General features: G+C 39.3%; 1 long non-coding RNA gene across 1 annotated transcript in view; it reads right to left on the minus strand.

Moving 5' to 3' along the window:
* LOC102006004 overlaps positions 1-5,083 on the minus strand; it is a 70,634-nt gene extending 65,551 nt beyond the window's left edge. The window contains exon 1 of the long non-coding RNA XR_263078.2: positions 4,955-5,083. This is a non-coding gene — a long non-coding RNA (uncharacterized LOC102006004). The remainder of the gene's footprint in view (positions 1-4,954) is intronic.
* Between the last annotated feature and the right edge of the window lie 12,277 nt (positions 5,084-17,360).

A 17,360-nucleotide genomic window follows, 5' to 3' on the forward strand; every position in this document is an offset into this window, starting at 1 on the left:
AAACAACTACAGTGTAGACGTGCTTAACATGCAATGATAGAATAATGGAGTGATTTTCTTGATGCTGTATGATGAAGTATATTCACCTTGACATAAAATATCTCAATGGCACACTTTCTGGGTTCAAGAAGTACTAAGCTATATCTCAATATAGAAAAGAAGTAAATTATGAAACCTTGGAAATATACTTTAGATTTTAAATATAGCTAGAAAATTAATGCATTCAATAAAATTAATATAGTTGATGAAACTAATGCATTACAATGCTCCCAAACACTGTTTGAATTATGCAATTGGGAGAACAGGAAGATTTCTTTATATTCTGTTCTAACACCAATGGTTGACTTCAATGGAATATAATGTTGACTTCAATAAAATATAATTGGTGTATTTATTACCCTAATTGTATGTAAGGAATCTGAGAATCATTTAAGGAACTTAACCAAGCTCACATCATTAGGAAATGTCAGCTCCTGGATTAAAAACCCAGTTTGTCTGACTTCAAAACCATCAATGTCCCTAAGACTATCCCTCCTTCCTTGTGAAACATTACATGTGTGTATAAGCAAGTAAGAGTATGAGCAGTATACATATACAACTACTTGTCAAATGAAACGTCATGGATACAAACAACCAATGAGAATGGATACCTTGCTATTAGACAGAGAACTATAGGTAAATACATGGTACAACTGTATTGTGTATCTTTGAAGAATACTATGGGGTGTGTATGTGTGTGTGTGTGTGTGTGTGTCTGTCTGTCTGTCTGTATGTATGTTTGGGGTGATAAATGTCTTCTAAACTATTAAAATTCAATTCAAAAGATTGAAGTCTTTGTTATCAACTAAGGATTTACTACACCAGACACAATGTGCTTTGTATTTAAGTTATTATGTGTCCAAAGTATACATAATACATTTTTAGAGGAGTTATAGATGCACAAATTTAGCTTTGCCCCCCTCCAAATAACCACTTCCTCAAGCATTAATCTTCTTTCCAACCACAAATGGTTATGTTGGAGTGACTGTTCTTGTCTTAATTACCTGCCTTCTTTCTCTTTCCTCTGTTCATGCTTTTGTTCCCATCTGCTGTATTTTTGTCTGTGTGCTGTAAGGAGCTTATGAACTCCCATTGCATGAACTCAGTATCCTCCTATTATACTCTGAAGACAAAGTTGAACCTTCCTTTCAGCTAACATTGCTTCTCTCCCCTAACATCCCATTTTTTTCCTTCAGCAGTTGCTTTCTCCTACACATTGTCCCTGTGGGAAAGGACATTTAATTTCACTCTCATTTTTAGCTACATTTTGCCTTCTGATATTGTCTGAACATTTGCATTCACCTCAGATTTAAATTTTGAAATCCTAACACCACAAGGGAGAGTACCAGGAGATGAGGTCTTGGGGAACTAATTAGATAATGAGGGTGAAGTCCTCATGATTGAGGTTAATGCCCTTAGAAAGAGACCCCAGAAAGCTAGCCAGCTTTTGTACATCATGAGGACACACCAAGAAGGTGGGAATCTGTGAATCAGAAAGCCAGTCCCCAACTTCACCTAATCCACTGGCCCCTTGACTTGGTACCTCTCTGACTCCATAACTGTTAGAAATAAATTCTTTTGTTTGAAGTGTCACTCAATAGTTGATGTTCTGTTACAGCAACCTACCTGGACTAAAACAGAAAAGTAGTACCTAAAGTGCTGCTGTAATAATATTCATTATTGTGGAAGTGGCTCTGGAACTAGATAATGGATAGAAATCGGAAGCTTTTAGGTGCCTGCTAGAAAAAGGCTACATTGACATGAATGGACCTTTAAAAATTATTCTGGAAAGAGTTCCGGGAGAAAAGAATAGATTTGTAGAGAAAATCTCATGCTTCAATAATCTAAACAGAATTCAGACCATTCTGATGACATGTCAGAGTGAAATAAGAAACAAGTTCCTGGGCAATGGAGGAAAGGCCATCCTTGCAACAAAATGGCAAAGAACTTGGCTGAAACTATATTAACGGCCTGAAGTTCTGTGATAGGTAGAACTTGCTTATCTTTGGCTGAAGAGATTTATGAGCAAAGAGTTGAAGAAATAACTTGAAAATGGAATTTTTCTTCAAAAGGAAAACATTATTTAAAGATTTGGAAATTTCTTAGCCTACCTATATTGAAAAGAAATGAGAATACATGTACATAAGGGAACATAAAGATTTGGTCAGCTCACCATCTGAAAAGTACATTCATCATGCAAATAGAAGCCAGAGCAAAGGGTGAATACCTCCATTTTCCCCAAAGCAATGCTGAAATCCTTGAAAGTTTTCAGAGGAGAGACCACCTATTCCTGGAGGTCTAAGTGCACTAGCACTACACACCACAAGCTCCACACTGCATTCCGGAACTTTTTGTTCCTGATATGTCTGTTCCTGATCTGTGGTTCCAGCAGGCCCAGGCTCCAATGAATCATAGAGTCTGTCCCTGCAAAGGTGTGGACATTTGGCAGTGTCCATGTGCACCACCTTTGATAGCACACAGGTGCACAAGCCACAGCAACATTGGTATATCTGCCCGGATTTCAAATCACAGTACTGCCCTCTTACAACCAGTGAAAGAAAGGGCATCAGTACAAACAATGCACTGCCACAATTTTTACTTTAATCAATTATTTTAAAAATAAAATAAGGTAAAATATCTTCCATATTTACTTTCATACTAAAATTTCTTGAGATCTTTATCATTTTATGGGAATCCAAGTTCCTGTTTTCTTATTATGTCTTTGTCCTAAAAATGTTCCTATAATACTTCTTTTTCTTTTTTGTCTATTTGAGATAGGGTCTTGCTATGCAGTTCAGGCAGCCTTGTGGTCACTTTGTAGCCTAGGTTGGAGTCAGACTTGCAACGATCCTCCTGCCCCAGCCTGCCAAGTGCTGGGATTACAGGCGTGTACCACCATGCCTGGTTCCTTGTAATACTTCTTCTCATGGAGGTTACTAATAATTATTTCTGTCAGGTTCCAGGTGCTTCAAAATTAAGTAAAGACTATCTAAAGATATTTTATATAGGGATATAAACATGTTATGTATCTTTTTTCTCTCCCAGTACTTAAAGATGTCAATCCATTGTCTTTTGCCTTTCATAATTTAGATGTCTACTATAATCCGCTTGCTTTTTTGTGTTTATTTTGTCATTTCTCCCCATATTCCTTCAAGTATTTCTCTATCTTTGGTTTTCAGAAATTTCAGTGTGTTTATACTTGCTTTTATTTTTGTTCTTTTGGATTATTCTGCTTGATGTAACCTTTGCCTCTTATTTCTGTTATATTATGTATTTAATAGTATTTGAAAAATATTTCTCTTCTGCATTTTCCCTTGCTTCTTCTGGAATTCCAACTCTTGTTTATTAGACCTTTTGAAATTTTCACTCTCATCTCATTTAGATATTCTGTTCTTTTAAAAGTTTTTATTTCCTTTTTTTCCTCATTGCATTTCTGATTGGAGAATTTCTTTATCTTTAGGTTCAGTGATTCTTTCCCTGGTCATACTGAGTCTACAGATGAGCCTACCAGAAGCAATTTTCATCTTTGTTACTTAGCTTATTTATTTGTTTCTTGGAATTTTCATTTGACAAACTATTGTAGTTTGCATCTCTCTGTTGAAATTTCCCACCTGTTTTTACATGTTGTTCACCCTTTCATTTAGAAACTCTAATGTATTAACCATTGTAAATGAACTTTTGGATGACTTCAAAGTCTGGTTCATCACTGAGTCTGGTTGTATCATTTGCTCTTTCTCTTGATAAGCTTTTTTGTGGCTTTATCATATACATTTCAATTTGTGAGTGAACAGAATATTTTATATTTAGAACACAGTAGACTTAATAGCATTCATAGTACCTCCTTTAATTTTGTTTCCCAAGAATTCTGTACACTCACATTACCCTAAGCTTGTTGTTTCTCAATTTATTAAAATTTTCTAGATGATATTCTGACCAACTGCAGTGATGCTCAGCATTTTTTATCTCATACTTTGCCACTAGAATCATGTGTTATGTCCCATCTTTCTATAGAAGGATTTTCTTTCCTTGATTATAAACTCTGTGGCTGACCTCTAGCTTAAGTTCTTATTGTATTAAAGAAAAGTGATAATTTTTAACTCTGTCCAGCTCTTATTTTTTTTGTTAAAGTAGCCCAAGCATTATTCTTTCCACTCTCTGCAGCTGAGGTAGTAATGTTTCTTTTAATAAATATTTCTGGACAACCCATTATGTTTCAATAACTATTCCATGTGCTAAAGGAACACATAAAAATATCCAATTCCTACCTTCAAGCAATGCACACTTTTGGAAAGCAGACATGTTTTGCATTTTAATTCAACTTACTAGATGTTGTTCAGGGCTATGGAGGTTCAAAGCACAGTGAATAGTCCTCTACACAAAACACAAAGTGAGTTACGGAGCTACATAAAGACAAATTCTTAAATCTGTTCTACAGGATATTCAGAAAGGAACTTTACGCAGAAAAAACACAGAAGTTGAGAAAGGACTGTGAAAAGTCTGATATGCCCAAGAAGCATTGAACAATAAATTTGCAGAAGTAGGGGAAGCACCAACAACAGGAGGATTTGTGTTGACTCCAATAGGAATCAAATGTAGAACAGGTTTTAGAAGGAAGAAATTTAGTTTTTTTTTCTCATTGTTATTATTTTTATGTCTCACACACACACACACACACACACACACACACACATACACACACACACGGAACATGTGAGTACTCAATAACACATGCTGACCAGATGCATGTATATAAACTTAATCCAAAGGTCTCATTTTCCCCTTGAAAACAAATCTCTGTTTTATAGAACAGGTCATTCACGCCTGTGCCACTCTATTTCCCTTGCTTATCTACCAGTCACTTTTGTTCCTTTCTCTCTATAAATTTACAGTCAGTCTCTATGGCATAAAATCCTACCTGTGGAGCTCGTCATGAGTCATCAGAAGAGCCGGCATCTCTCCACTGGGATTCTTGAGTAGCAGCAATGGCTGGACCTGAGGAAGGGTGTCAGCCTTCAGGGCTCCGCTTGTGTTCCCACAGGCCCCATCTGACCTGCCTCAGGTCATCTGACCTGGCACAGTCACAGTGCCACTTTAGGATTTAGTCTTCTGTTCTTGCTCTGTTATCTTTAAAATCCTTTCCTTCACATCGGGCTTCTCCATGCTCCCAAGCCTTATTCAGGTCATTACACCTGGGCACAGACTGCTTTTAAATGTTCAGTATCAGTGACATCGCACAGGTTCTATTTCATCAGACACACTCACCTACATGACTTTGTCACACACATAGTGAGTAGGTGTTGCAGAACCTTCTCCTCATAAGCATGTGTTAAATACATGCAGAAACTGAGGCCTACAACAGCGCCAGTTGTTGTTTCAGCTCTTTCCTGTAAGACACTGAGTTTCATATTTGCAGCTATTCTTTATACAACTCAGCCATCACTAAGCAACTCATCATCTCTAATCACCAAGTCTTACCTCATCACCTTTCTCCAGGTCCACACACAGTTTTGTTTCCTTTTTCTGTCTTTTTTCACTAACTTGAGGTAGCCAGGAATGAAGAGAATGTAAGTTGTCTGCAGTGGTTTAAACATTTGTGTTTCCCTACCCCTCCAAAAGCAACAAAAACTGCTGAGTCTCTGAATTTAAAAGTAGAATTCAGACTTGTAATTACAGTCATGGAGTGGGAGAACTTTTGTTGCAAGCTTTTTTCTTCTCTTCCTAGGCTTATCATCTCAGATTGATATCTGAAGTCTCAAATCTCTTTTTCAGTGCTTTCATGTGAGCACTACATATTTATTTATACAGCATGCCTGATGAACACTAGTAGGATAAGAGAAATCAATTGACACATTATTTGAGTCTGTCTTTTAAAACATAATCACACTACATGGCACAGATGCTCATAGGACTCTGAATGTTGCCTCTCTAAGCAACACAGGTTTTTAAGAGAAGAATGCTCCCCACTCCCCAGAGAAAAATTTAGGAATTCCGACAAAATCAGCTCAAATATCAATAATGCAAGGATTCGCCATTTGTGTGGAATAAGAATGGCTCACCTTTTAAAACACCATTATTTATGAATTTGACTCTCAGCTGCTCTGAGATTAAAACTTTTTTTTCTTTTCTGGCCAAATATTTGTGACATGAAAAATGGAATGAAATTTTATCACTAGTTTGATACTGCCAGAAGTATATTAAGTAGAAAGAGCTGACCTGATTAAGTGAGGGGACACCCCATTTAGGAATTCAGGGAGCAGTTTAGAGACTTCTTCCTCACCCCACCCTGCTCATCCACTCCATGGAGGACATTGTTCTGCTGGAGAAAGTTACTATGTGGGACAAAATAATATATGAATTGATCTTCCTAATTTATCATTTAAAAATGAGCTAATGTAGCAGCCAAAGGAACAATAAGAAACATGCACAACTTTATGTTGGGGGTCAGTGGTGATTTTTTTACTTAGAGGGCTGTACAAGCAAGCATAAATGTTCAGGTGTTTGACAGCACCTGGAATCTTTTGTTCTCATCACCTTGTCACCTTCATGAAATCTTCACTCTCATCCTGACCCTTTCCTGGAATCAGGAAGGCAAATTGAGCTGTTATATGAAATGGGATCATACCTATATACTAGATACTTTATCTCAGATTGGTGAAAGCAATGGGCATAGTCCAGGCTGGGAATCACAGGATAGTGTATCTCAAGAACGTTCTTTGTGGATTGCTCCAAGCAGCTGGATAGAGGGCCTTTTACCTCTGCTTGTTGCTGGTGGTGAGCTGCAATCTGCCCCGACTCTGTGCCATGTGAACTTCCCCAATATAATAGCTTGCTTCATCAAAACCAGCAAGAGAATGGATATCTGCTAGAAAAGTGGCATTAACAACCTTTTATAACCAAATCACAGCACCAGTACACCATCATCACTTTTGCCTCCTTCTGTTGGTTAGAAGCAATTCACTAAGTTTGATCCACACTGAAAGTGAGAAGTCAAGTAAAAGTATAAACATCAGGAGGCAGGTGTCTCTGGAGTCCACCTAGGAGTTTGCACATAAATGAAGTGCATACTGAATTCCACACACCTGAAATACATATTTAAAGTCACATAACAGAAACATACATTGAATATTCAAATGAGAAAGTCAACACAAACATTGAGCTAATAGAGAAGACATGTGTCAATGCTATAAAAACCCAGATTTGAAGATTATTTTAATAATCCTTGCTACCTATCTGAGTTTGGGCACATTAACTACCATGGTTCAGTCTATTTCTTCACATAATAAGATGTATTTTCGTGTTATTTCTATTCTAGTGTTAATTTCTTCTTTTCTCCTAATAGAATTTGGTTTTCTCTTGCTCTTCCATTCTCATGCCAAAGCATAAAAGTAGAGCTAAAAATAAAACCCCTGCTTATAGGTATGGGAAAGGAAAATAGGCCCAGTGATTCAAGTCATAGTAATTCACTCAGGAGGAACATAAGGTCTATTACATGACCATGAAAAAGGGAGTCTAGGGCTTTTCTTGGAACATTACTTAAGATGGAGCCTTTCATAAATGAGGGTGAAACTCAGAGAATATAAGCCTAGGTCATCTGTTTACTAAGTTAAAAGTTAATGTTATGGCTTGGGTGGAGATGTCCCCTAAAGTTTCATGCAGTCTTAGAGTTTTTCACAGTTGGCTGAATCTAGAATGTGTGATGTTGGGATTGAGGGTGTGTGATCGCTAAATCAGCACGCTGATTGGTTCGGCAGCAACCTAATCCAAGTAGTCTGCATACAATATGTGAGGAACAGATAGTCTCATCTCCACTTGCTTGTTGTTTTGCTGCTTTCTGCTTGCCATGACTGTTCTCCCCTGCCAAGCCACCCTACCTTGGAGGCAGCCAATTGTGAAATGAATATAAACTGTGAGCTAAATAAAAATTTCCTCTCTTAACATTGGATGTCAGGTATATTGTCTCAGCCATAAGAAAAGTGTCTAAAACAGAATTTAGCACCAGAAATGGAATCATTGCTGTGATCATACCTGACCATGTATAGGAATGGCTTCTAGGAAATGGCTTATAGGAAAGCCTTTGGGAATGGCTTGTGGGAAGAGTTTGGAAAGGTTCAGAGATACTAGCTGAAAAAGCAGAGCTGAAATGCCTTAGACTGTACTGTATGGGAGATTCTTCTCAGAGCTCAGAAGAACAGAAGGCTGATAGAAATTCTGCCAGGAAATACCAGGCTCAGGAGGTTTCTGCTGGGAAGAAGGACTGCATTGGCTGTTGGACTCTAGACAATGCGTGCTATGGCTTGGCAGAAAGTTTGTCTGCAATTCGTTTATGTCCAGAAACTTTACCTATGATTGAGATTAGTGGCAGCAGACTAATTAATCTTGTAGAAGAAATTTCAAGGCAGTCAAACATTGAGATGGTGGCGTGGCTACTGCTAAGGGCTATTTGCCAGATCTATGTTAAGAATCAAGAGCAAAGAGCCCAGCAGAATGATTTCAGAGATTGTGAATTTGGCCCAAAAGGAAGTTCCAATAAAACTGTGGACTTCAAATATAGAGCAGAGGAGATCCTCATTGTTGAGAAGGAACAAGAAAATATAAAAAGAAGCATCAAGACTCCACCCTTTCCAGGCTCAGAATTGCAAAACTGAAAGACTTTGCTATGACAAGAGAGCCCCAAAGCAACATGTTCCAGAATGGTTGTGGCCTAAAGAACTTGTTTCTAATTATATTCATAGAGCTCAATGATCCAGACACTCTCAACCCCTACAGTGGAGAAAGCACAGCCTAGCTACTGCTCCAGCTGGCAACAGACCTTGGAATTATTCACCTGATAATCATTTTAAGTGCATGCAGAATAGAAGAGTTGTGCAGTCAGAACGGATTCTATCCAGATTTCAGAAGAAGGCCTGGAAAGCCAGGCAGTGTGCCCTTGAGAAGGTGGTAAGTGAAGCTGTGAATGTAAAGCCAAATGTGTACTGGACAACTCAGATGTTTGGAGATGCCAGGAATGTGAATCTTCTGAGGAAAACTGCCAGGAAGGAGCAGAGTGGGACAAGAGAGGAGCCATGGGAGCTACAACCCCTGTAAGTACCATAGGAACAGAGCTACCCAAGTTCTCTGGAGTTCACATCTTGCCACAAATTGTCTCGGATGCTGCATGTGGAACTACTGGAATTAATGTTTGCCCTGCTGTATTTTAGACTTGCTTTGGTCCATTTCTTTGTATCCCCCTATATGTAAATTTTGGAATGGAAATATCTCTCTTGTGCCATTGAATGTTGTTTGTGTTTAACTTTCTTTTCATTACTACAGAAGCTTGCAGTTAACAGTTTTATTTGAGACTCAAATCTCAGAGGAGACTTGAGACTTGCCTTTTCAGCAGTGCTGAAACTGGCCACTCTTAGAGATAGACTAAATACCTTTTTTGTAATGGAATATACATGAGTCTTTAGGGGTTAAGGGTGGAATGTTATGGTTTGTGTTCATATCTCCTCTTAAGCATCATGCAGTCTTAGGGTTTTTCAAAGGTGACTGAATCTAGAGTGTGTGATGTTGGTATTAAGGGTGTATCATTGCTAAATCAACCCACTGATTGGTTTCGCAGCATGCTAATCCCAGGAGTATAGATACAATAGGTAAGGGACAGAATAGGTCTTGTCTCCTTCCCCACTTGTTGCTTTGCCTTCTGCCTGCCATGACTGTTCTTCTCTGCCAAGCCACCCTACTTTGGAGCTAGCTAATTACAGACTGAAACCTTTACAAACTGTGAGCTTAACAAACCTTTCCTCCCTTAACTTGTAGGTGTTGGGTATTTTGTCTCAGCAAAGAGAAAATTAACTAAGATGGTTAGAAAAACTCTGCATGAAAATAATGCTAACATAATAATTAAACCAAGATGAAGAAAAAAAATTCCTGCAACTACTTAAAATTTAGATGCAGTCTTGCCTGAAGCTAAGCAACCCAAACTCATTAGTTATACAATCCTGTCACATTTCTGATGAAGTCTATTTCAGTTTTTCATGGGACCATTGCCTGACTCCTGTACTCCTGAAAGCCATATACACTGCACAACTAGCTCTCAGCAAATACATATTGACTATGGTAAGAGAAAAATTGGGGATGATTAATATTGAGATCTAAGGAGCAGAGAGTCAGGACATATTCATCCACTAAATCTTCCTTAACCCTAAAAGTCTGTGGTTGGTTGTTTCCCAGGGCACCTCTCTGAGTTTTCACCTTTGAACTCATGTCCAAAAGCTTCAAGGATGTCTTCTTGAATCTCTTCTTTTCATTCACCACTGTTCCAGGCTCACTGCTGTGTAGGTGGGCTGAGCTTGTAAAACTATCTCTCAGCAGCCTCAGGCACAGGAAGTGGATCCATAGACGGTCCAAAAGGGAAAAAAAAAAAAAATCACTCAGCATATAAGACCCAGAGCAGGAAGCAAAACTAATGAAGGAATGTCCTCAGCTTTCACAGGAAATTATTTTCACTCTGCCTCTATAAAAAGTAACAGATTTGACCCTTCGTTCCTCCCCACCTCCTTCTCAGCAAACTTCCCATTAGAGGCGAAGGGAGAGCAGGGGGCCAGACTGAGGCAGTGAAAGACAGGCTGATTTTCATGAAAATGATCATCAGAAACCATTGGCCATAGCCCCAAGTCTACAAGAATATTTAAGCCTATTGAGGTGCTGAATTGGACCCTTTTATGTGCAGAAATCCATAGCTTTAACAATTTATTACAAAGAAAGAACATCTCTTTCCAACAAAAAACTAAACACTGGGAAGAAAATTTATATTCAGGTTACTTTTCTCACTACACTGTGACTATCAAAGGAAGTTGAAATCTTTTCCATGAAGAATTCTATTTTGATGCTACTTTGGGATTGAAAAGAAAACAAAGGCTGAAAGGTAACTAAAGTTCCCAGACACTGAGGTGGAGCTCCTAGGCAAAATCTGAGGCAGAACTGCTCCATTTGCATTTTTCTTTGCAGATTAAGGCAGATGGAATGTGCTGCTGAGCACCCAAGGACAGTACTGATGACCTAGTTCCATCAAGGCTGAGCACAGAAAGAGCACGTGCATCTGCAAGATCCAGCCAGCCTGGATCAAAGCATAACAATGAACAGAGGGCTTGGGTGATAGGAGATGACTATGGTCAGTTCGCAGGGCAGGCACTGAATAAGGTGGTGGCCCAAAGTAGAAAAGTTCTGCCCATACCAGGCCCTGCAGGAATCACTTTGGTCTCAATCCATTGTGGTTCTGAGATCCATGAAGGCTGAGGTCCCCTGTTCTTCTCACTCCATCTCCAGTGTCTCACAAAGTACTTAACAAGCACATTTATTGATTATATGAGTAAATAGGTGACTTCTATGACAAAAAGAGATAATATTTAATACAGCGTGATCAGTATAGAATGAATTACTGCATTTAATGACAGAAAAAAAAATTTAAATCTCCACAACCAAAATGGAGCTACAAAATGTTTTCAAAGCACTTTAATAAACAAATGATTCCCAACATCAGTGCACTATTTGTGGTTTTTGTTTCACAAAGATTTTTGGTTTTTAACACATTCTTTGAACATCATAATCCTACCTGTTGGGTAAGTCAGAGAGCCTTTCATTTTGCACCCAAACAACACATAAGCTCCTGTTATTCATAGTCAGTTTATTAGGAATGTTGGGTAGAGAACTACTTTAGATATGATTTACTCCCCTGCACTTAGAAGCTCACAGGAAGTGAAGAATATGCACATAATCACAACATAATATACATGTAGATAAATAATTTGAATAGAATGTGACAACTGCTAATGGAGAAACTAAGAAATCACATTAAGCTCTTGAGGTTTTTTTTTGTTTTGTTTTGTTTTATTTGTTTTGGTTTTTTGCTTATGGGACCCAGGAAGGGTCACAAAATGATAAAAAGCTAAGGAAGGAGTTTAGAGCTGGAGCAAAGCAGACAACCAACTGGGCATAAATCATACAAACCCACAGGGCATGCCCAGAACACAAGACCCAAAATGACTCCACAGTTCCTGAGCACTGTACACTCAATCAATTACAAAGTTATATTTTTAACCTCTTGTTTGAAGCTGGAGCTGTTTGCAGGACCAATCAGAAAAGTGCTACTTTTGATCTTTCTACATCTGGTTGGAAGCCAAGCAAGTCTTTCAATGGGACAAATTTAAATCTGGCCCCAAGTAAGGTTTTTGATATGACAACTGTCCCGATACTTTATTTGCCTGAGGGAGTCTTTAATCCAAGAATTCTAGATTAAAAAGACCCTTTTCCTTATCCTCCAGGCTACCCTGAGTCTGTTCATTGATTAATTTTCATCTTGTATAGCTATGACTTTGCAATTTAGATAAATCTACATTTTCTCTGCCTTTTCTGTGTGCTTTGTCCAATTCTTTGCTTAGAACACCAAGAACCTGGAAAGAATTCCCACAGAACCCACCATCTGGCAGCAAATCTAAAGGTAGAAAAAGTATTGGGCAAATATTTAAATATAGAGGAAGGTTTTTCAGAGGAAGAGTAGGCCCCCAAAAGTTGTTTGCTCCACATCACAGAGAACACTCTTGGACAATAATAGACCATGGATCTAGGGATAAAAGTCAAGGCTAATCATGGACAATTTGGAAGCATAAGTGAATCTTGTCTTGCAGTCGTTAGTCATGGGAAACATTTAAAAATAAATATTTAATAGGGTGGGGTAAGGTGTTCAGGTTTACATTTTATTTTTTCCTATTTTTCAGAAAGTTGCACTGACCTAACATTCCTAGGTCATAAGGAGAATATTAAAACAGCCAAGGTTATGCCAGACTGGAAATGAAATGTCAAGTATCTACTTCCTGCTTGCTGTTTAATCATTAGACACAACTTTTGTCATGTGGAAAAAGAGTTAATTATAATCAGACTGGAAATTCTTGTACCTGAAAACCTTTAGAAGGGAAAATGTAGGGTAAGGAACAAGATAGCATAGTAGATACTAAACAATCCTTATCAGTCTGCATCTGAATCTGTTTTATATTTCATTCCAGACTCTGCAAATGAGCACTAACACAATGAATCTTTGTAAATTAATGAGAGTAACAGCGGGAAAGAAAGAATCAATCAACCACTCTTGTTCCATAACCTTCCTCTTCAGTAATAACCTGAAATGAACCTTGGAGTCATGACCCCAGGCTAATAGCATGCTTCATTCCCTTTGAACAGAACAATTAAATAATCACATTCCTCTTGGTCCAACTTCCTAAATGTATTAATTAGACTAAAGCACAACTTGTCAGGTCCCTGGAGAGGAAGGGATTTCCTGAATCTGTTTTCTCTTGCTTTCCAGCATCAGATGATCATGCTGCTATTGCAGAGTGGGGCCTGGGGCCTGGCCAGGCAACCTGTGTGCTGTGCGGCTCCTCACACTCCTCTTGGACTGGGTTCCTCACATCTTCTCTCATCTGAGCTCCTGCACCCTTGGGATTCTCTCCCCTTTACTGCAACCACCACCCCCATCAGTTCTAATTATGTTACAAATCCTCTAAACACAAAGCTACTTGATAACATTTTGTGGCTCAACTGCAACATCTTATCCATCCATCCATCCATTCATTCATCTCTCTGATATTTAAGACAGATGTGTTCAAAGCCTGGTTATCCCTTTCCCACCACTGGGATTCTAAGAAGATTACTTAACATCTTGGTGCTTCAGTTGCTTTGTCTGTAAAATGGGGAAGATAACTACAGATATCTCCTGTAGTTTCAATGGATAATAATTTCCTTGCTGTGAAGTGAGTTGAATGATACCTGGCTCATTTAATGAGCAACTTCTCATTGTTAGAGTTTTGGAGTTTCAAATATGAGGGATGCTATTCTTGCTCAAAGTAGTGAAACATAAAGTCAATTAAAGCATAAGTTGGGTTAAATACATCAATAAAGAGAAATATGGCTATCCTACAAACAGAACCTGGGAGAACCGTAGCAGCCAGGGAAGGATATTCCCTGCCAAGCCTCCCACATGTGCTGACTTTGGTCCCCTAAAGGTCTTCAGAGGTCCCCTCTCCACACTCAGATCTTTTCTGAAACTCCCACCAAGAACAACAGCCTCCAATGCACTGTATATCCTTTGTTTCTTTTCTTTATTATTTTTCTTTATCACATTTGTCACTGAGTGCAATACATTATTATAGGCAGCTACATTTAGAAATTAATATATAGTCAGAGCAGGGCTGGACTGTCAAGAAAGTCAGTAGAAAAAGTAAAGACATATCAGAACTGTCACTGGAGATGCATCTGAAGACCAGGCCTCAAGATAACGATGCAATGACCTGACCTCCATGCCGCCTGAGGAATCAGCAGTAACTTGGAATTGTATAATAATTGGTATCACCTGGTCCAGTAAAGCCCAGATAGACACCAGTCACCCAGGTAGATGACCAGAACACCCAGACCCATTCCTTTCCCAAAATGCCTTCGATCTTTCCATGTACCCTTGCTACGTGACCTGTTTTCTCTTGGATCAATATTAGCTAAGCCGCTATACTTGTAATATTATTGACTGATTATAGTTTGACCCACATTGTATGCACTTCATGATTTGTGTATATCCCATGATTCTGCTCTATAAAGCATTCTTAGAGAACTGACCTCAATGGCAACCCACTTTCAGGTCCCCTCCTTCTCTCAGGAGCTGTCTCTCGGGAAATCTTCTCTACTCTAACCCTCCACCGCTCCTTAAAGGTCTTTCTTTAATTTCAGGGGACACGAACTTGGCATATCTGACAGCTAGCAAGTTGGGAGTTACATTTTCTCCTAACTAATTAATATACATGTACCTATTTACATGCCTGTCAGTTCCCAAAACCTGGCCCTGAATGATCAGCAGCATCACTTTGGGAACCTTTCAGAAATGCAGAATCTTGGATCCCACATCGGACAAAACAAATCGGAGTCTCCAGCTGCCTGTGTTTGAATAATAACCCGCAGGTGATTGGGATTGTCATTCGAGTTTGAGAGACCCTGGTTATAGTCTGTTTCCACTGGAAAATGAGAGCTCCTTAAAGTAGATACATTTGTTTATAGCTATGGCTTAGATCTGTATCTGAAATGTGATCTGATGTTCCATTAGTTGTTGAATGAATGAATGAACAAATAATGGCTCTATCTTATTTGATGTCCATCTAATGCTCGAATCCAATCACCCAGTTCTGTTTAGTTCTCTGACTCTGTTTGCTTTCACAACTTGGCTGCAGAACAAAACTTCAAAGAAAGAAAATATTATGCCATTTTTGTGCATATATATATATTATATATAATGCTTAATATTTATGTAGGGAGGGGAGGATTTGAGTGCAAGTATATGCTGAAGCTGGTTTTACCATGCTCAGGAGAGGGACAAAGTGGTCATTTGACAGAAATTCCGTGTGTACAACAGATTTTTGCAAGAAGAAAGAATTCTGACTTGACAAAACTATGTCTGGGTCCACCACAAACAGCATAAAAATACCAACGGAACAGGAGAGAGGGGAGGGAGAGGGAGAGGGAGAGAGAGAAAGAGAGAGAGGACAAAAAGAAGGAGGAGGAGGAAATGGAGGGAGTCAGAGGGAGGTTGGAGACAGACAGGTACTATAGATCTGTCATCTCTTTTTTTCCTAGAAAGTCACTGTGCTCTTTCCTTTACCTGCTGAATACCAATGCAATGAGCCACATCACTCTCTGCCCCTGTAGTCCTGAAGTGTATCCACAACAAATCAAGAAGCCAAAGATAAGAGAAGCAGACAGCTTTGCCAGGGAGAAAGCTAAAGTTAACCACTCTGCATTCCATGGCTAGTGACTCTTGGCCGGAATGCTGTTAGGTCCCTCACTAAGAAGAAATTTAACAAGCCTGGGTCTGTGGTTACACGGCAGTGTGTAAGTATGTGTTTGTGTGCATGTGTTTCTATCTGTCTCTCTGTCTACCTGTCTATGTTGACGGGCTGATTGCTGACTGAGGCCACAAGTCACATAACCACATTAAACTCCAGCTGCTCAGTGAGGATAAAAAGAATCACAAAAGCAAAGCCACTGGCTTTAGGCCAGCGTGCTATTTGCCTTCTTCCTGATATGCTGTCCACTGTATCTGAGGGTTTTGCACACACAACAACATCACCAAGAGATACTCTTAGCACCTCACTCTTGGCACATTTAGAGGGCTTAAAATTTCATTTCTTCAGGCACTTATTGCCTTACTTTTCATAAATGCACCAGATTCCTGATGTGTATCACTTTAAGTACCCATGTCTGAGCAGTTGTGCATGTGGGATGACTTTTAGCAAGGACAGGCTAAAGTCTTTTGTGGTGATATACTAATTTAAACAAGTGGCTCTCACCATCCACACTCCATGGTGAATAGAGTATGAGGACAGGAATGTTGCTGTGCTCACCATGCTAGGAAACACAGATGCCCAGCTGCTCTCTGGCACCCAGTGTGGGGCCATACGGGTACCACACAGGGCGACATGTGACCCTCTTACAGCAGAACTAAGCACATGCTGCTCCATATGGTGCTGGAAGATAGGGCACCAGTGATAGTTCAGTCAGCAGTGAATCCTTCTGTGATACAAACTTAATAGGTGCTCAGTATGACAAACCAAAACCCAAAGGACCACGTGTCTGCTCTTCCATGCTTCCCCATGTGCCAGGCATGGTGTCATTGGCAGCAGGTCATCTCATTGAGCATCACAGCAATTCTTGAAAGTATGGATAACAACCCCAGTTATCAGGAAGGAAATGTGTAGTAGGCCGCCATCTCCCACTCAGTAATGGCACAGTCAGGATGTAAGTAATACACCCCAGTTCCACTTTACAGAGCTCACACAACACATAGGTGTCAGTTGGAGAGTCACTGAGCAGTCATTCCCAAGGGCAAACTTACTGACTTCAACAAACAGTTAATATCCCCCTTTCATTTATTCTCACTGCATTCTAAATATTTTCTTCAGGCACTCATCATAATTTCCACTAATCTCTGATTACTCTCAGTCTCTGCAATAGGAAGCTAGTAGGAGGGCAGAATTTCACAAGGGCAGAGATTTATCTGATTGTCTCTCATTTTCTCTGTTAAACACAATATCACCAATCCACCCCTTGTCCGTAAACATTACCAAGTGAATGACATTCCCTTTTCCTACTTTTTTCCTGTTTCTGATCCATCCCACAAAAAGGAGATTAATATTTCTAAAATATTGCACTTATCTAATAGTCCTAGATCCCTCAGGGATTCCCAAGCCTACAGCATATGATGCAAACTCAACCTGGTGCTAAAGTGTCTGTCCTCAAGTGTCTTTTCC

This window comes from Chinchilla lanigera, unplaced genomic scaffold, assembly GCF_000276665.1.
Source record: "Chinchilla lanigera isolate Chin_1 unplaced genomic scaffold, ChiLan1.0 scaffold00060, whole genome shotgun sequence".
In the NCBI taxonomy this organism is placed as follows: Eukaryota; Metazoa; Chordata; class Mammalia; order Rodentia; family Chinchillidae; genus Chinchilla; species Chinchilla lanigera.